This window comes from Hyla sarda, chromosome 11, assembly GCF_029499605.1.
Source record: "Hyla sarda isolate aHylSar1 chromosome 11, aHylSar1.hap1, whole genome shotgun sequence".
Classification (NCBI taxonomy): Eukaryota; Metazoa; Chordata; class Amphibia; order Anura; family Hylidae; genus Hyla; species Hyla sarda.
Window position 1 is genome coordinate 39,896,675 of NC_079199.1, and position 18,948 is coordinate 39,915,622.

At 45.4% G+C, this 18,948-nt stretch overlaps 1 protein-coding gene across 7 annotated transcripts in view; it reads right to left on the reverse strand.

Annotated features, from left to right (window-relative positions):
* Nucleotides 1-14,249, reverse strand: part of KTN1 (kinectin 1) — a 139,204-nt gene extending 124,955 nt beyond the window's left edge. For all 7 annotated transcript variants that reach the window (XM_056547059.1, XM_056547054.1, XM_056547055.1 and 4 more), the window contains exon 1: nt 14,106-14,249. The gene's annotated coding sequence lies outside the window, so the exon portion shown is untranslated. The remainder of the gene's footprint in view (nt 1-14,105) is intronic.
* Nucleotides 14,250-18,948: the final 4,699 nt, after the last annotated feature.

Here is an 18,948-nt window from a genome sequence, read left to right on the forward strand (position 1 = left end):
TGGGCACGTGCTATAGCTACTCTCGTCGGCTCTTTCAAACTGATAGCATTTTAACCCTTCTGTAAACCCTGACAGTATTAGGGTTATGCAAAACGTCTCTTACAGAGAAATGTCGAAAGTTTTGACCGATCAGGGTCTCCCGATCAGTGGGAGTCTCAGCACAGAGACTACAGCCGATCAAAACTTTTCAGCCATTTCAGTAACGACAATTTTTTTCTTCTTAAACAACATACTTTAACCCCTTAAGGACCGGGGGTTTTTCCATTTTTGCATTTTCGTTTTTTGCTCCTTGCCTTTAAAAAATCATAACTCTAAATTTTGCACCTAAAAATCCATATGATGGCTTATTTTTTGCGCCACCAATTCTACTTTGTAATGACGTCAGTCATTTTGCCCAAAAATCTACGGTGAAACGGAAAAAAAAAATCATTGTGCGACAAAATTGAAAAAAAAAACGCAGTTTTGTAACTTTTGGGGGCTTCCGTTTCTACATAGTACATATTTCGGTAAAAATGACACCTTATCTTTATTCTGTAGGTCCATACGATTAAAATGATACCCTACTTATACAGGTTTGATTTTGTCTTACTTCTGTAAAAAATCATAACTACATGCAGGAAAATTAATACGTTTAAAATTGGCATCTTCTGACCCCTATAAAACTTTTTTATTTTTCCGTGTATGGGGCGGAATGAGGACTCATTTTTTGCGCCGTGATCTGAAGTTTTTAACGGTGCATTGATAGGACTTATTGATCGTCATATTTAAATGATATAAAAAGTGACCAAAAATGCACTATTTTGGACTTTGGAATTTTTTTGCGCGCACGCCATTGACCGAGCGGTTTAATTAATGATATATTTTTATAATTCGGACATTTCCGCACGCGGTGATACCATATATGTTTATTTTTATTTACACTGTTATTTTTTTTATTGGAAAAGGGGGGTGATTCAAACTTTTAATAGGGGAGGAGTTAAATGATCTTTATTCACTTTTTTTTTGCAGTGTTATAGGTCCCATAGGGACCTATAACACTGCACACACTGATCTTCTATGCTGATCACTGGTTTCTCATAAGAAACCAGTGATCAACGATTCTGCAGCATGACTGCTCAGGCCTGGATCTTAGGCACTGAGCAGTCATTCAGCGATCGGACAGCGAGGAGGCAGGTAGGGGCCCTCCCGCTGTCCTGTCAGCTGTTCGGGATGCCGCGATTAGCCGTGGCTATCCCGAACAGCCCGACTGAGCTAGCCGGCCACTTTCGGTTTCACTTTTAGCCGCGCGGCTCAGCTCTGAGCGTGCGGCTAAAGGGTTAATAGCGTGCGGCGCTGCGCGCTATTAGAGGCTTCACTATGACGCCGGGCCCGCCGTGATATGTCGTGGGGTTACTGTGTAACCCCGCGTTATATCAGGAGAGCAGGACCAAGGGCGTACCTGTACGCCCTTGGTCCTTAAGGGGTTAAAGGGGTACTCGGGTGAAAAACATATTTATAATTTTTTTTTTTTTAAATCAACTGGTGCCAGAAAGTTAAACAGATTTGTAAATGACTTCCATTAAAAAAAAAAAAAAAAAATCTTTACCCTTCTTGTCCACAGTGCTCTCTGTTGACACCTCTGTCCGTGTCAGGAACTGTCTAGAGTAGCATAGGTTTGCTATGGGGATTTTCTCCTGCTCTGGACAGTTCCTGATACAGACAGACAGAGGTGTCAGCAGAGAGCACTGTGGACAAGACAAATAAGAAATTTAAAAAGAAAAGAATTAACTCTGTAGCATACAGCTGCTAAAAAGTACTGGAAGGGTAAAGATTTTTTAAATAAAAAAAAGTCATTTACAAATCTGTTTAACTTCTAGTTTCCACCAGAGTACCCCTTTAAGGGTATGTTCAGACTATATCAATGGAACTATGCTGATGTGGATATGTTCAAAGGACGGATTTTCCGTGCGGAATTCCATTGTGTGATCGCATTCGCAGCATCAGAATCAATGGTTTTTTGCTGCACTGTGCACATGGCGGATTTCTTCGGTAGATGTTTCTCCTGCAGAAATCCCGATTGCAGAGTTTGCAGAAAGAATACATGTCTATTCTTTTTGCAGAGTCCGCATGGAAATGCATTGCCATTAGAGATGAGCGAAGTTACAGTGATTCGATTCGTCACGAACTTCTCAGCTCGGCGGTTGCTGACTTTAGCCTGCATAAATTAGTTCAGCTTTCAGGTGCTCCGGTGGGCTGGAGACTCTCTCCTAGGACTGTATCCACCTTTTCCAGCCTCCGAAGCACCTGAAAGCTGAACTCATTTATGCAGGCTACAGTCAGCAACTACCGAGCCGAGAAGTTTGTGACGAATCGAATCACTGTAACTTCGCTCATCTCTAATTGCCATCTATGAGACGGCGCATTTCCGAGCAGTCCTAGCGCCGGCACTCCGCTGTTAGGGGAATGTCCTCACAGAGATTTTCCGTGCGGACATTCCGCTGTGTGAACATACCCAAAGTGTTTGCACGCTTTAAAGGGGTACTCCGGTGGAAAAGAACTGTCCATAGCAGCATAGGTTTGCTATGGGGATTTTCTCCTGCTCTGGACAGTTCCTGACACGGGCATCAGGTGTCAGCAGAGATCCTTGTGGACAAGACAAAAAAGAAATTCAAAAAAGAAAAGAATTTCCTCTGTAGTATATAGCCGCTAATAAGTACTGGAAGGATTAAGATTTTTTTAATAGAAGTAATTTACAAATCTGTTTAACTTTCTGGCACCAGTTGATTTAAAAAAAAAAAAAAAAATTAAAGGGGTGCTCCGGGGGAAAACTTATCTCGAGAACGTGGGTTCTGTGTTCCCCCCCCCCCCCCAGTGGAATAAAGATGCGGTCAGACCTATGTCCACGCACATTGTCCTTCGAAGATAGATGAGAATATTTAGGATACTATTAGATCTACCATTAACTCCTGACTTTATCCAATTGACATGGACCCAGTAGGATACAGTCTGGGTGGAACAGAACATAAAAGGTCACCCAAGGGCGAAACCAGACTGTAACCTGCAAAGTAGCCCAGACAGACGTTACCCTTGGGAATTGGAGGTCGGGTTTTTAACAACCAGACAAGTCTACCATTCAGAATGCAGGGAAAGCCTGGTGACAACCATAAAGCAATTAGAAGAAAGAAAAAAAAAAACTAGAACAACAGGTCAGCTAACACTTCTGTACTTTACCCCCAGCAGACACTCCTCTGGGTGTGCCACACCTGGGAGTGTCAAAGTAGAGAAAGATTGTTAGATAATGTAAAGGGACAGGTAAGTCTATAGGTATCAGGGCTTTAAGAGATTACCCAGGGACGTGCCAGTGCCGTGCGCTACCAGAAATAGGATTATACGGCAGAAGGGATTCTCTGGCAAGACATTAGTTGTGTGTCAGTTTTTGAACACCACCTAAGTCAGTGGTCTCCAAATGGTAGACCTCCAGCTGTTACAAATCTACAACTGCCAGCATGCCTTTGGCTGTCCGGGCATGCTGGTAGTTGTAGATTTGTAACAGCTGGATGTCCACCATTTGGTGACCACTGATCTATATCTATCTTACATCAGCTTAGGACAATATTCTGTGTTTGCAATAACCCTGGTGGGCTGATCGGCTATAAAGATCAGATTATGTGACATGAGACATACACATAAGGGGCACATTAGATAGCCCAAGCTGCCCTGAAAAGGAGCCCCAATCTCATAGGCCACATGGTAGGCCACAAGTGCCCGGCGGGATTGCTGAATCTTTTGTGCGTCTCCTTGTGGAAATCAGTTTATCCCCTATTAGGGTGCGTTCACACACGCTCTTTGTTTTTGCGGGTTTTCCGCTGCGTATTTGAAAGTGGGCGGGCTCTTCTCGGCTGTCCATAGCGGAATTTATCCGCCGCAGTCCCTACTGACTTCAATGGGGCTTGCGGCAGATTTCCTGCAGCTTAAAATTCCTCCGTGGAAAATCTGCTGCGGATAGCCGATGAGAGACCACACCCTTTCAAATACGCAGCGGAAAACCCGCAAAAACAAAGTGTGTGAACCCACCCTTAAGGGTGCGTTCACACGCTATTACTAGCAGCGGGTTTCCCGCTGTGGGAATCCTGCTGCGAGTTACGCTACCATTGATTTAAATGAGTCAACAGAAAGTCCGCAATAGTTTCAGATTTGCGGACTGTCTGCGGACCCGTTCAAATCAATGGTATCGTAACTCGCAGCGGGAAACCCACTGCTAGTAATAGCGTGTGAACGCACCCTAAACAGGATCTGTGCTACCGAATTTCTCGCCAGAATTCAGATAAGGAATAATCGGCCGGAAATTCTGATCCACGCCAAAGACATTGCAGTCTATGAGGGCGGCAGTGTCTGCGCTGTACTATAGCAGACTGACTCAGTAGACGCAGGGCGCACTCCGGAATCTCCGTAACAGAATGTCTCTGTCCGGAAATGCCTTAGTGTGAACCTAGCCTTACTACAGAGGGTGAGGATGGCCTGTTTGGCTCATAATCCCCCCGTTTAACAGGGCCCTTAGATTAAAGTTGACTGAACCTGCTAGGAATAGGCGACCATTATGTGTATGGGGGCATCCCAACTGCAGATGATAGAGGAAAGAAGCATTAGGGGAGGGGGAGGGGAATTTATCAAAACTTGTCCGGAGGAAAAGTTGCCCATAGCAACCAGATTGCCACTTCTCATTGTTAACAAGGCCTCTGGAAAATTAAAGAAGCGATCTGATTGGTTGCTATGGGCAACTTCCTCTAGACAGGTTTTGGTAAATCTCCCCCCAGGGTGTGTTGGACTCTTCTGGCAGTGGTCTTCTTCCCTCTCCCCTATTAGCATCCATGCATGATCAGTCAAGATGAGCAAAATCGTATGGCCTGGTTTACTTACAAGCGTACATGATAGTGTCAAGCTAAGGGTACTCCGCTGCCCCAGTGTTCGGAACATTTTGTTCTGAACGCTTGGAGCAGGCGGCCGGCTTCGTGACGTCACTGTCACGCCCCCTCAATGCAAGTCTATGGGAGGGGGCGTGGCAGCCGCCACGCCCCCTCCCATAGACTTGCATTGAGGGGGCGTGGTGTGATGTCACGAGGGGGGGGGCGTGACAGTGACTTCACGACCCCCGCTGCCCACTCCAAGCATTCTAAACAAATGTCGGGTACTGCACAAAGGGGATAAGATGTCTAGGGACGGAGTACTCTAAGATATTAAAGGGTCTTTCTCATTCAGTGATCAGTACGTGATCGGTGGAGGTCTGATCGTTGGTACCCCCATAACCATGAGTCCTGTCGGTTCTGTGGAGCAGCCTAGCATGCTCACTACCACTATACTAAAATGGATATATGGAAATCTCAAACATAGTCCAGCAAGGTACTTGGCTATCCTCTTGAATCCATTCAGCCAATGTTATCCGATCACATACTGATAACTTCTCCTGTGGGATAACCCCTTTAACAAGCTTAACCATATCAAAAAATTGCCTAACGGTACATTCACATGCACGGGATCTGCTGCATATTTTCTGCAGTTGCTTTTGCCACCCATTATGGGATAGGGGATAAGTTAGTTATAGATCACAGGGGGTACGAGCACATGGGGTCCCGGCAGTCGGCTGGAAGGAGGCCTGCCGACCCTGCACAGAGCGCCAGCCGACACGCCCCTCCATGTACCCCATAGAGATACATGGAGGGGGGTGTTCCGGCCGTGGCTTCCTGCTGGGGTCGGATGTCAGCTTCCGGCAAACTGCCGTGGCCCCGTGCAGGAGATCGTGGGGGGTCCCAGCACTCGGACCCTTTGCGATCTATAAAACTTTTACCCTATCCTTGGATAGAGCGATAAGTTATTTTTCACTAGACTACACTTTTAATGAGTAACAAAATCAGCTGCACAAAATATGCAGCAGATCCTGTAAGTGTGAACATATCCTAAGGGTACGTTCACATGTACAAGATCTGCTGCATATTTTTGCTGCATATTTTGTGCAGCTGATTTTGCTACCCATTAACTTCAGTGGGTAACAAAATCAGCTGCAGAAAATATGCTAAAATATACAGAAGATCCTGTACATGTGAATGTACCCTAAATGTGTATTCACACCTGCAATATATATTTGAAGCTGCAGATTTCAATGTGAACTAAATGACTGAACACAGTTTCAAATCCTATACATCTGTGTGAATACACCCTAAATTGTCTTGTATAGAGTTCTCACTGGAATCATGTTGTGTTTGAGAAAACTGGGCGACAACAAATAATTTCATTCCTCTATTAATCCTCCTGGAAATACATGAATAAACTGAAAATTGGGCATCACCATTGCCCTTGTGACCAACAACAGACCATATAGGTACACAACCTATTCACAAGGAGACAGATAATATCCAGATGTTAAATGGGCACTATCATTAAAACTAATTTCTGCTATTGCACTCCTTATGTAAATAAATTCTAATGTACTTTGTTTTAAAAAAATAAAAAAAAATACCAAAAAAAAAAGAAGTTTCCTATGTTTTATTTGTGTTTAAAAAATCTGCCACTAGGCGTCTCCCTACTTGCCCAGGGCACATTTCCCCCATCTCTTGCACAGACTTTGGACTCCTGCTGGCCTGGCAGAAGTCCAAAATCAGGAAATGCTGAGGGGGTGTGTGTGCAGCCTTAGCCAATCATAGCTCATCTCACACTGAACTGCTCTGGGCTGTGTGTAGCAGAATGAGGGAGGAAGTTCTCCCCTGTATGGCTTCAGATGATATCACGCCTGCTGGTGAACGCCCCTTCCCAGTTTGTGAATCTGACTGAGACTGAGCAGAATATACAGAACAATATCAAGGTAGAAAACTAAAAAATAATAAAAAAGGCAGGGGGTGGTTTATCATGATGGGGAAGCAACCTGGGAGGATTATAAAATGTAAGAACATCATGACCGATACTCTTTAAAAATCCCTCCCCATCTGTACAGTGGTCTCCAAACTGTTGCCCTCCAGATGTTGCAAAACTACAACTACAATTTTTAATTTTATACTAGGAATTCAACCGCAAGCTCATATGAGGAGATGTTAGACCTGAAAAGGACTATGAAGAAAAGATATTTCCATTCCAATTCCAGAAATGCGTCATCTTAAGAGGGTAACCGGACCGTAGGCTGTAACAGGAAGCAGCCATACAGATACCCTAAGAGGAAGGAGGACGATGATGCAATAGTGACGGCCGCACAGTCCTGGCTCACAGCTCGCACACATTGTCTGGGTTCAGTAACCTTTAAAGCACCAGATGGCTGAGCGAGCACCATGGAAGGAGACGCCCGAGGCCTCAAATACCCCTATTAGATCATGGCTGCCATGGCCCACAAAACCACAGGCGATCTAATGGCATTTACAGATTTGCTTTCCCATCCGGCTCTCAAGGAACATCTTCAGAGATTACATTTTTGCAAAACAGAGCAAATCTGTCACAGCGAGACATCTTAAAAGGAGATGTCAGCCCCTCGTACAAGCCCTGTGTGACATGGTGTACAGCTCACATCGTACTGACGCTGCTGCTTGTTGGCCAAAGCTGCCACTTTCAACAGGACCGGTAGATGTATGGGGACCTCCGTCCGCACTATCCCTCGACGGAGGATATTGAGGGAGAGAAGGGTTGGGTATGATGCATTTCAACATTCTTATGTTCTCAGGAAGGTAAGTAGATGGGAGAATTCTGGAAGCAGCTTACCCCTCCCTCCTCCCATTCAGAATGCATGCATGCTCTGCCATGCCGAGCGTGCATGTATGAGGATTACAAGTATTCAGCTGACATATTTTGCTCAAATAGCCGAAACGCTTTTGGGCCTCTTCAGACATCAGGGCATGGGTGCGACCTGTTCACACCAATGGAGTCATATTATAGTCCTGTCAACTGCCCCACTGCCATTTGCCCATCTACTTATAGAACAAAGGCTCTATTTTGGGCAATGTACCCTCCATGTCCGTCCATTGATGGGGCAGATTCTAGCAGCCCATAGACCAGCGTTTCCCAGCTGCTGCAAAACTACAACTCCCAGCATGCCCAGACAGCCAACGGCTGTCCGGGCATGCTAGGAGTTGTAGTTTTGCAACTGCTGGAGGCACCCTGGTAGGGGAAACACTGTTATACACTTTGGGGAGATCAAAACCTGTCCAGAGGAAAATTTGCAACCAGATTGCAATTAGCAACCAGATTGTTTCTTTCATTTTTTTTTTTTTTTTTTTTTTTTTTTAAAGGCCTGTGACAAATGAAAGAAGCAATCTGATTGGTTGCTATAGGCAACTCAGCAACTGTTACTTTGGACAGGTTTTGATAAGTGTCCCCCTTTAAAAAGGGGTAGTCGAGTGGTGAAAAACATATCCCCTATCCTAAGGATAGGGGATAAGTTTGAGATTGCGGGGGGTTCGACCGCTAGGGTCCCCTGCGATCTCTCTGTACGGGGCCCCGGCTCTCCGGCCAGATAGCGGGTGTCGACCTCCGCACGAAGCGGCGGCCGACACGCCCCCTCAATACATCTCTATGGCAGAGCCGGAGATTGCCGAAGGCAGCGCAGCGCTTCGGCTCTGCCATAGAGTTGTATTGAGGGGGCGTGTCGGCCGCCGTTTCGTGCGGAGGTCGACACGCCCCCTGCCCGCGGGCTGTCGGGGCTCCGTACAGGAGATTGCGGGGGCCCCAGCGGTCGGACCCCCCGCGATCTCAAACGTATCCCCTACCACTGGACTACTCCTTTAAGTATACCCTCCCATGACTAAAGAGACCATGCCCTCCTTAGACATCATTCCTTTCTCCCCCCCACAGATATGAACCTCCAAACCTTTTTGGCTTCACCTATAATGATACTATACTATGCAGACTAGTGTTTCCCAACCTGGATGCTGTTCGTGCATGCTGGGAGTTGTAGTTTTGCAACAGCTGGAGGCACCCTGGTTGTAGAGCCATCTGGTCTATCACAGAGAGAGTCACAGAGGTCCACTACCAAGGGACAGCATGCAAAAATCTGCTGCCACAAATCACCCTTGGAATACTACCGAACCAAAAGCTCTCTATTTTATTATGTTTCCATGAATGCACAGGTAACTGTGTCACAATACGCCGCCGTGCAGAAGGAGGCCATGCTCTTAACCCCTTCCCTACTTAGGGACAACATGCTACGGAAGAAGGAACGAAGCCCAAAAGACGATGCACCCATAAGGAACGCAAAGCCTATAAAGTGAAGATGCTGCAGACGTTGAGTACACCAAAAACATGATATATGAGCTCTATAGAGTAGTAGTCGGGGGTGCGGACACTTTCCTCCATATCCCAGCATACCGAGAACATTGTGCATGCTCACAGGGGGGGGGGGGGGGGGGGGATTTCTCAAAACCTGTGTAGAGGAAGAGTGGTGCAGTTGCCCATAGCAACCATATTGCTGCTTTCATTTTTCAGAGGCCATCTTGAAAGTGAAAGAAGCGATATGATTGGTTGCTATGGGCAACTGTGCCACTCTTACTCTACACAGGTTTTGAGAAATCTCCCCCCCATAGTGGCCAAAAAACTTTGCAACACTACAACTCTGAACATGCCCCAACAGCTGGAGGTTGTCGTCTACAATCTTATACCTACTAACATCTTGCGGTCATCAGGGCATGACGGGTGCAGTTTTGCAATAATTGGAGACGACTGTCTTAGAGCTGCTAAAAGCCTGTAGGTGTCGGCGCACAATGAATGTTGTAGTTTTGCAAGAGCTGGAGAGGTTGAAGAATAGGGCGTCACAATTGGCATCTGAAATGGCTGTATTTTATAGAGAATAGGGGAATTATTAATAAATACACACACAACCCCAAAAATTTCCTATTATGATCCGACCCCTAAGGCCCCTTTCACACTACAAAATTATCAGTTTAACATCAGTACGAAGTTCTGTCTGAAAATCAGCTGAAAACGGCCATTACAAAATCCTAGTCGTTAGAAAAATCCCATATACTATAATAGGATTTTCTGACGACCGTATAGGATTTTGTTACTGCCGTTTTCAGCCGATTTTCAGACGGAACTTCGTACGGATGTTTAAAAACGGATAATTTTGTAGTGTGAAAGAAGCCTAATGATAGAAACTAGGATGTAAAAGTATTCCTTATCAACAGGAAAGGGGATAAGTGTCCCCCCCCCCCCCATCATCACCCGAATGAGTCCCATCTCTTACCTCTGAGTGCTCTGGGCCCTACCTTCTGTGGGGGACCAGAGCACTCAGAGGAGAGAGATGGACCCCGTATTGGCGTTTGCAGGTGCCCAGCTGTTACACCCCCCAAGATCACCTTTAAAGGGGTGCTAAGGTAGAAAACATTTTTTTTTTTTTTTTTTTAATCAACTGGTGCCAGAATGTGAAACAGAAATAAATTACTTCTATTTAAAAATCTTAATCCTTCCAGTACTTGTCAGCTGCTGTATGCTCCACAGGAAGATCTTTTCTTTTTGAATTTCCTTTCTTTCTGACCACAGTGCTCTCTGCTGACACCTCTGTCCATGTTAGGGACCGTCCAGAGAAGGAGAGGTTTCCTATGGGGCTTTGCTCCTACTCTGGACAGTTCCTGAAACAGACCAAGGTGTCAGCAGAGAGCACTGTGGACAGACAGAACAGAAATGAAAAAAAGAACTTCATGTGGAGCATACAGCAGCTAATAACTACTGGAAAGAATTAAGATTCTTAAATAGAAGTAAATTACAAATATGTTTAACTTTCTGGCACCAGTTGATTTAAAAAAGAATTTTTTTTCAACCGGAGTACCCCTTTAAATCTCCCACGGTGTAAAGGGAGCGAGTCTCAGCATCTGTTAACATTGCCCCAGTTTAACAATTGCACAATGAAGCGGTGTAATCCTATTCTTACTATCAGGAAGTTCCTGTGTGGGGGTATAAGGACAGCGTCCCATTGTTTTCCCACTTCTCCATGCTGAGCATCACTACAGCGTATCCTGCTGCAAGTGTAGCACCCGCCGCCTGCAGCGCCATTTGTGACACTACATGACAGATGTATCCATGCCCACGTCTACAGCTGACTACAGCACCAAGGCTCTGGCGTTGATCCAAGTGTTGCAAAAAGTACAGCTCCAATCATGTCCTGACCACCACGAGCTATAAAGGCATGGTGGGAGCTGTAGTCTTGCCGTATAGGAACACCCCTCCTACGCAGACGGCTCTGTTCATTGTATAGCAGCCATGATGGGTTACTGTAGCTCAGCTCCTATTCACTTCACTTGGGGCATGGCCTCTATGAATGGAGGCTCCTGCTACCAGATCCTTTTACTATGTAGTGTGGATGCCCCAGGGCTGCCCACCATTTGAGCAGTGAGGATGGCACTGAAACACCCCATTAAAGGGTTACTCCGCTCCCCAGCGTCCGCAAAATTCCCCCTCATACCGGGACATTGAGTCCCTGGACGATGTGTGCGGGCTTCCGTATACAGGCCCGCCCCTTCGTTAAGTCACACCCCCTGTGTGCGGGCTTCCGCGTTCACGCCCGCCCCCCTCGTTACGTCACGCCCCGTCACGGCCGGCCCATCAATGAAAGCCCATAGACATGCATTGAGGGGGCGGGACGTGACGTCACATGACGAGACGTGATGTAACGAAGGGGCGGGCGTGAACACGGAAGCCCGCACACAGTGTCCAGGAACTGGGGAGCGGAGTAACCCTTTAAAGGCAGTATTACCCAGCCGGGCCCCTGCCAGATATGAACGCCAAGCTCCTAGATATACAGAAGTGACGAAGAAAACCCTTGGATTATGGCGCTGCAGACTCTTATGGATGAATGAGGCGGATGCCAGAGGTAGTTTGAGGTAGTCCTCAGCAGGACTGTTTATTAAACAAAAATAAAAGACAGGATTACGCATTTCGGGAGGAGCCTTCCCTTCTTCAGATCAGGGTTACCTACCAGCGATCTGATCTAGGCCGAGAGCAGCGACGATGTGTGCGAGTACACTGCGCATGGCGACTCGCACCGTACAGGGGAAATCAAGACCTGTCCAGAGGAAAAGCAGATGAGTTGCCCATGGCAACCAATCAGATCGCATTTTTCACAGGCCTTTTCAAAAATGAAAGAAGCGATCTGATTGGTTGCTATAGGCAACTCTTGCCGCTAGGCGCAGGCACCCTGTAGGTAGGGTCGCCACCTGGCTGGTATTTTGGCCACCCTGAAGGTATTTTTATATTAAAAATACCGGCAATACAATGACCAGTATTTATCCAACCAATCCTCCAACTCCTGGAATGTTGCACCATAACCTATACCAGTGTTTCCCAACCAGAGCACCTCCAGCTGTTGCAAAACTATAACTTCCAGCATGCCCGGACAGCCAACGGCTGTCCGGGCATGCTAGGAGTTGTAGTTTTGCAACAGCTGGAGGCACCCCTGGTTGGGAAACATTGACCTACACTATATACTACTATATAGTCCAACATGCTAGGAGTTGTAGTTTTGCAACAGCTGGAGGCACCCTGGTTGGGAAACATTGACCTATACTATATACTACTATATAGTCCAACATGCTGGGAGTTGTAGTTTTTTCGTTTGCGGCAGCTGATGAGCCACAGGCTGTATCAGGACATGCTGGGAGTTGTAGTTTTCGTTTGGGGCAGCTGATGAGCCACAGGCTGCATCAGGGCATGCTGGGAGTTGTAGTTAGTAACTATCTGCAACTTCCAAATTTAATTTAAAAAATAAATTAAAAAAAAAGGCGATCAAAAAGTCACCTCAAAATAAAAGTGGTCCTGCTAAAAACTACAAATCGGGGGCGCAAAACATGATCCCTCATACAGGCTCGTATAAGGAGAAATAATAGGGGTCAGAATAGGACAAAATTTCCCCCGCAAATGTGTATCCTATGATGTCACACATATTTATTAATTATGCAAATGAGCATGGCAGGTTTTTTTATTTATTTTTTGCCAAGAAAGGTGGCAACCCTACCTGTAGGGTCCATCATCGGCAGATCCGAACCATGTGACCCTAGCCTTAAAGAGGTTATCCAGCCAACCAACTCGCATATCCCCTCTCCACAGGACAGGGCAGAGATTACCAACCTGTGTGCCTTCAGCTGTTGCAACACTGCAACTCCCAGCATGACCGCACAGCCATGCTAAGAGTTGTAGCTTCACAACAGCTGGAAAGCCACAGGTTAAAGACCATTTCAACTGTGCCAATGGGCATTTCTGGCACTATAGGCATACTGGGTGTTCCCTGTATAATAGTCCACTGCACCCCTGGGGCACTTTAGGTGTGAATGCCAATAGCTACTGTGCGCCCACAATGTGGCTGTTGTGCCAATGCCAAGTATGCCCTGACCTAATATAAAGGGGCAAAGCTATTGTGCCGGGGGTCACGAGTTTATAATAATGGCCACATGTGGCGCCCCCTGTGGATGATTGGGACACTAATGACTAAAGGGGAGGCGTGCCCCCTCAGAGGTGCCCCCTCAGAAATACTATAGGTTACAGGTTCGGAGCCATCACTAAATGTATATATGTGAGACAATATAGATGGGGACAAACTAAACCCATCATAGAACAGATCAGTAACATGTTGGTTCTTCGTTCTGTTTCTGGAAAAGCTGGGTACCATCCAGCATGGCTGCCAGCTCATGCAGGGGTCAATGACACAGCTCTCCCAGGCTTCTGCAGGGGGCGGTCGAATAGCTCTCCCAGGATCCAGTTAGGGAGGGGGCAGTCACCCAGCTGTCCAAGGCTCCTGCAGGGGGCAGTCACCAAGCTCTATCATGCTCCAGTAAGGGGGTGGTCACCCAACTCTCCCATGCTCCAGCAAGGGGGCGGTCACCCAGCGCTCCCAGGCTCCTGCAGGGGGTAAATCACGGCTCAGCAGGAAGCTGGGTGCCATCCCTGGTAGGAGGCCTGTGCGGGCGGCACGGAGGGCACCGGGATCACCGCCTCGCAGCTCAATCTCAGCCCGACCGCCGCCTTCTCCTCCCCCCGCAGAGGTTACACCATCCCCGGAGAAGCGCGTGCCCTTCCCCGGCCTCCCGCAGCATTCACAGGCCGCTCCCGCACACAGCACCGGTGAGGAGGACGCCCCATAGCCGAGGCCTAACACTACCATCCCCGCTCACCTGTCCTGGGCCACCGCCGCTGCTCACACTCCCTCCGGCCTTCTGAGCGCTGGATGCGGCGGTCCCCTGATCACACTCAGATCCCAGCACGGGAGGAGGAGGAGGGGGAGGGCGGCAGGGAGAGGCCGGGGAGGGGCCGCACCACGTCCGCCGCTACGTGGTCCCGCAGCCGCCCCCTTAACCAAGTCACCGCCGGACTAGACAGAGAACGTGCTGCTCCGGATACAGAGGATGGATTATATGATTACATAGATAACATGAGATGGATAGAGATGATAGGATAGATACATAGATATACGGATAGATACATAGATATACGGATAGATGATAGGACAGATACATAGATATATGGATAGAGATGATAGGATAGATATATAGATATACGGATAGATACGTAGATATATGGATAGATGATAGGATAGATATATAGATATATGGATAGAGATGATAGGATAGATATATAGATATACGGATAGATGATAGGATAGATACATAGATGTATGGATAGAGATGATAGGATAGATATATGGATAGATACATAGATATACGGATAGATGATAGGATAGATACATAGATATACGGATAGATACATAGATGTATGGATAGAGATGATAGGATAGATACATAGATGTATGGATAGATGATAGGATAGATACATAGATGTATGGATAGAGATGATAGGATAGATATATAGATATACGGATAGATACGTAGATATATGGATAGATGATAGGATAGATATATAGATATATGGATAGAGATGATAGGATAGATATATAGATATACGGATAGATGATAGGATAGATACATAGATGTATGGATAGAGATGATAGGATAGATATATGGATAGATACATAGATATACGGATAGATGATAGGATAGATACATAGATATACGGATAGATACATAGATGTATGGATAGAGATGATAGGATAGATACATAGATGTATGGATAGAGATGATAGGATAGATATATGGATAGATACATAGATATACGGATAGATGATAGGATAGATACATAGATATACGGATAGATACATAGATGTATGGATAGAGATGATAGGATAGATACATAGATGTATGGATAGAGATGATAGGATAGATATATGGATAGATACATAGATATACGGATAGATGATAGGATAGATACATAGATATACAGATAGATACATAGATGTATGGATAGAGATGATAGGATAGATACATAGATGTATGGATAGATGATAGGATAGATATATAGATATACGGATAGATAAATAGATGATAGGATAGATACATAGATGTATGGATAGAGATGATAGGATAGATATATGGATATATGATAGGATAGATATATGGAGAAATGATAGGATAGATATATGGATAGATACGTAGATATACGGATAGATGATAGGATAGATACGTAGATATACGGATAGATGATAGGATAGATACGTAGATATACGGATAGATGATAGGATAGATACATAGATATACGGATAGATGATAGGATAGATACATAGATATACGGATAGATAAATAGATGATAGGATAGATACATAGATGTATGGATAGAGATGATAGGATAGATACATAGATATACGGATAGATGATAGGATAGATACATAGATATACGGATAGATGATAGGATAGATATACGGATAGATGATAGGATAGATACGTAGATATATGGATAGATGTATGGATAGAGATGATAGGATAGATATATAGATATACGGATAGATAAATAGATGATAGGATAGAAGTGTTGGAGAGACAGCACTGGACTCCGCAGCTGTAATCATCCAGGAATGACAACAAGACGTGTGGTGGATACAGAACCAAAAAGCCGTAGACTCAATACTTCATGTGCTTTGGGGAGCTAATAAAGTCACTCTCCATCAAGTATTGAGTCTCCGGCTTTTTGGTGCTGTATCCACCACACGTCTTAGATAGGATATGTGATAGATAGATGATAGGATATGTGATAGATATATTATAGGATATGTAATAGATATATTATAGGATATGTGATAGATATATTATAGGATATGTAATAGATATATTATAGGATATGTGATAGATAGATGATAGGATATGTGATAGATATATTATAGGATATGTGATAGATATATTATAGGATATGTGATAGATAGATGATAGGATATGTGATAGATATATTATAGGATATGTGATAGATATATTATAGGATATGTGATAGATATATTATAGGATATGTGATAGATATATTATAGGATATGTGATTGATATATTATAGGATATGTGATAGATATATTATAGGATATGTGATAGATATATTTATAGGATATGTGATAGATAGATGATAGGATATGTGATAGATATATTATAGGATATGTGATTGATAGATGATAGGATATGCGATAGATTATATTATAGGATATGTGATAGATAGATATGTGATAGATATATGATAGGATATGTGATAGATATATTATAGGATATGTGATAGATAGATATGTGATAGATATATTATAGGATATGTGATAGATATATGATAGGATATGTGATAGATATATGATATGATATGTGATAGATATGTGATATGATATGTGATAGATAGATAGATATGTGATAGATATATGATAGGATATATGATAGGATATGTGATAGATATATGATATATGTGATAGATATGTGATATGATATTTTGATAGATAGATAGATATGTGATAGATATATGATAGGATATGTGATAGATATATGATATGATATGTGATAGATAGATATATGATAGGATATGTGATAGATAGATAGATAGATAGATAGATATGTGCTAGATATGTGATAGATAGATAACAAGGGGTCATCAGATTTTGAAGAAGATAAAATAGGGCCCCTATTAGTGATAGAAAATGTTCCTAAAAATGTTCTAAACAAGTGAATGATAATGCATATGTCACTATAACTGATCTCATACATTTGTTCGTTCACATTACGGAACCTATGACTGCACGGACAATGTCATCCTTATGGGCCACAATGGATTCTGTGCATATCCCTGCGGAAGGAATGACCGTATGAACTAACATGCCGAAAAGTTTCCCCACTGTAAGGCTAGGTTCACACTACGGAATTTCAGAGCAGAATTCCGCTTAGGAATTTTCATTGGAATTTTGTACGCAGCAGTAATGGGATTCTGCTGCACGGTGCACACTATGGAATTACAGCAGCAGATGTCCCTCTGCTGCCAAAAGAATGGTCTTGTTCATTCTGTAGGGTATGTTCACACTGCGGCATCTCTGTTCGTGGAATTCTATGAGCAGATTCTGTCAGGCGGCCGCCGCTGAAGATACTTTGGCGGTAGGACCATGGGGCACTGCACCGTCACCATTGATGGCTATGCAGTACTCGCGGAATTCCACACAAAGAATGAACATGTTCATTCTTTGTGCTGAACTATTTCAGCGGCGGAATTGTCCGCCTGTCAAATTCCGCAGCGTGAACAGGTCTCACGGAAGACCCATTCACACTGATGATAATGTTCACAGCGCAGAATTCTGCTCACGGAATTCCACGGGAATTCCACAGTGTAAATATACCCTTAGGCAGAGTCCGCTCTGCAGACATTGCCGTCTATGGTCAGGGCAATGTCTGCGCGGTCCTATTCTGTGCACCCATGTAGATGTAGGCCCCCTCTGTGCCACTATATAGTTGTAGACTGCCCTCACAGACTTACTGCCCTGCCCATATACTGGTTTGCTTTGGTGCTTCACTGCTCTAACGGACCAGAGGCAGGACCTACTGCTATGGGCCATAGCAGTAGGTCCCCAGACCGGAGGAGCAGTGAAGCACGGAAGTTGACATGATAGCATCTGCCCCGTGCAGTCTCCTCCAGAGTCTAGGCTTCTAGGCTCTCCTGATGTCCTGCTCCGCTGCTTTGGGTGCAACCAGGGCTGTAGTTCCCCATGAGACGAGTGAGGCAATCTCCTGAGGCGTGCTGCTGCAAGGGGGCACAGCGACCAGGGCTGGACTGGCCATGGCCGCTGCGCCTGCTTGCACAGGGAGTCCAGCACACATTACATTGAGGCAGTGATTCCCAACCATGGTGCAAGGACACTCTGGTGGGAAATATGGCGCTCATTTTTTTATTATCCTGCCCCTGCCTGCGCACATGTGAGTCTCATGAAGGACGGGTGGGAGAGAAATCTGTGTGCAGTGCCGGGACGGGTGATGCTGCAGCTCCAATCCTCGTGTATCCTCCCTCCTTTGGGGCAGCTCCAGACTCCGGATTCTCCCTGGTCCCTCAGCACAATGATGGGGTACTGAACTAACTCCCTTCTGTCACACTCTACACCCCTTGTCACCCCTGTACACCTCTCTACACCCCTTTGTCACCCCTGTCATACCTTTACACCCCTGTTACCTCTTTACGCCCCTCTGTCAGCCATGTACACCCGTCTACACCTCTGTCAGCCATGTACACCCGTCTACACCTCTGTCAGCCATGTACACCCGTCTACACCTCTGTCAGCCATGTACACCCGTCTACACCTCTGTCAGCCATGTACACCCGTCTACACCTCTGTCAGCCATGTACACCCGTCTACACCTCTGTCAGCCATGTACACCCGTCTACACCTCTGTCAGCCATGTACACCCGTCTACACCTCTGTCAGCCATGTACGCCCGTCTACACCTCTGCCAGCCATGTACGCCCGTCTACACCTCTGTCAGCCATGTACGCCCGTCTACACCTCTGTCAGCCATGTACACCCGTCTACACCTCTGTCAGCCATGTACACCCGTCTACACCTCTGTCAGCCATGTACACCCGTCTACACCTCTGCCAGCCATGTACGCCCGTCTACACCTCTGCCAGCCA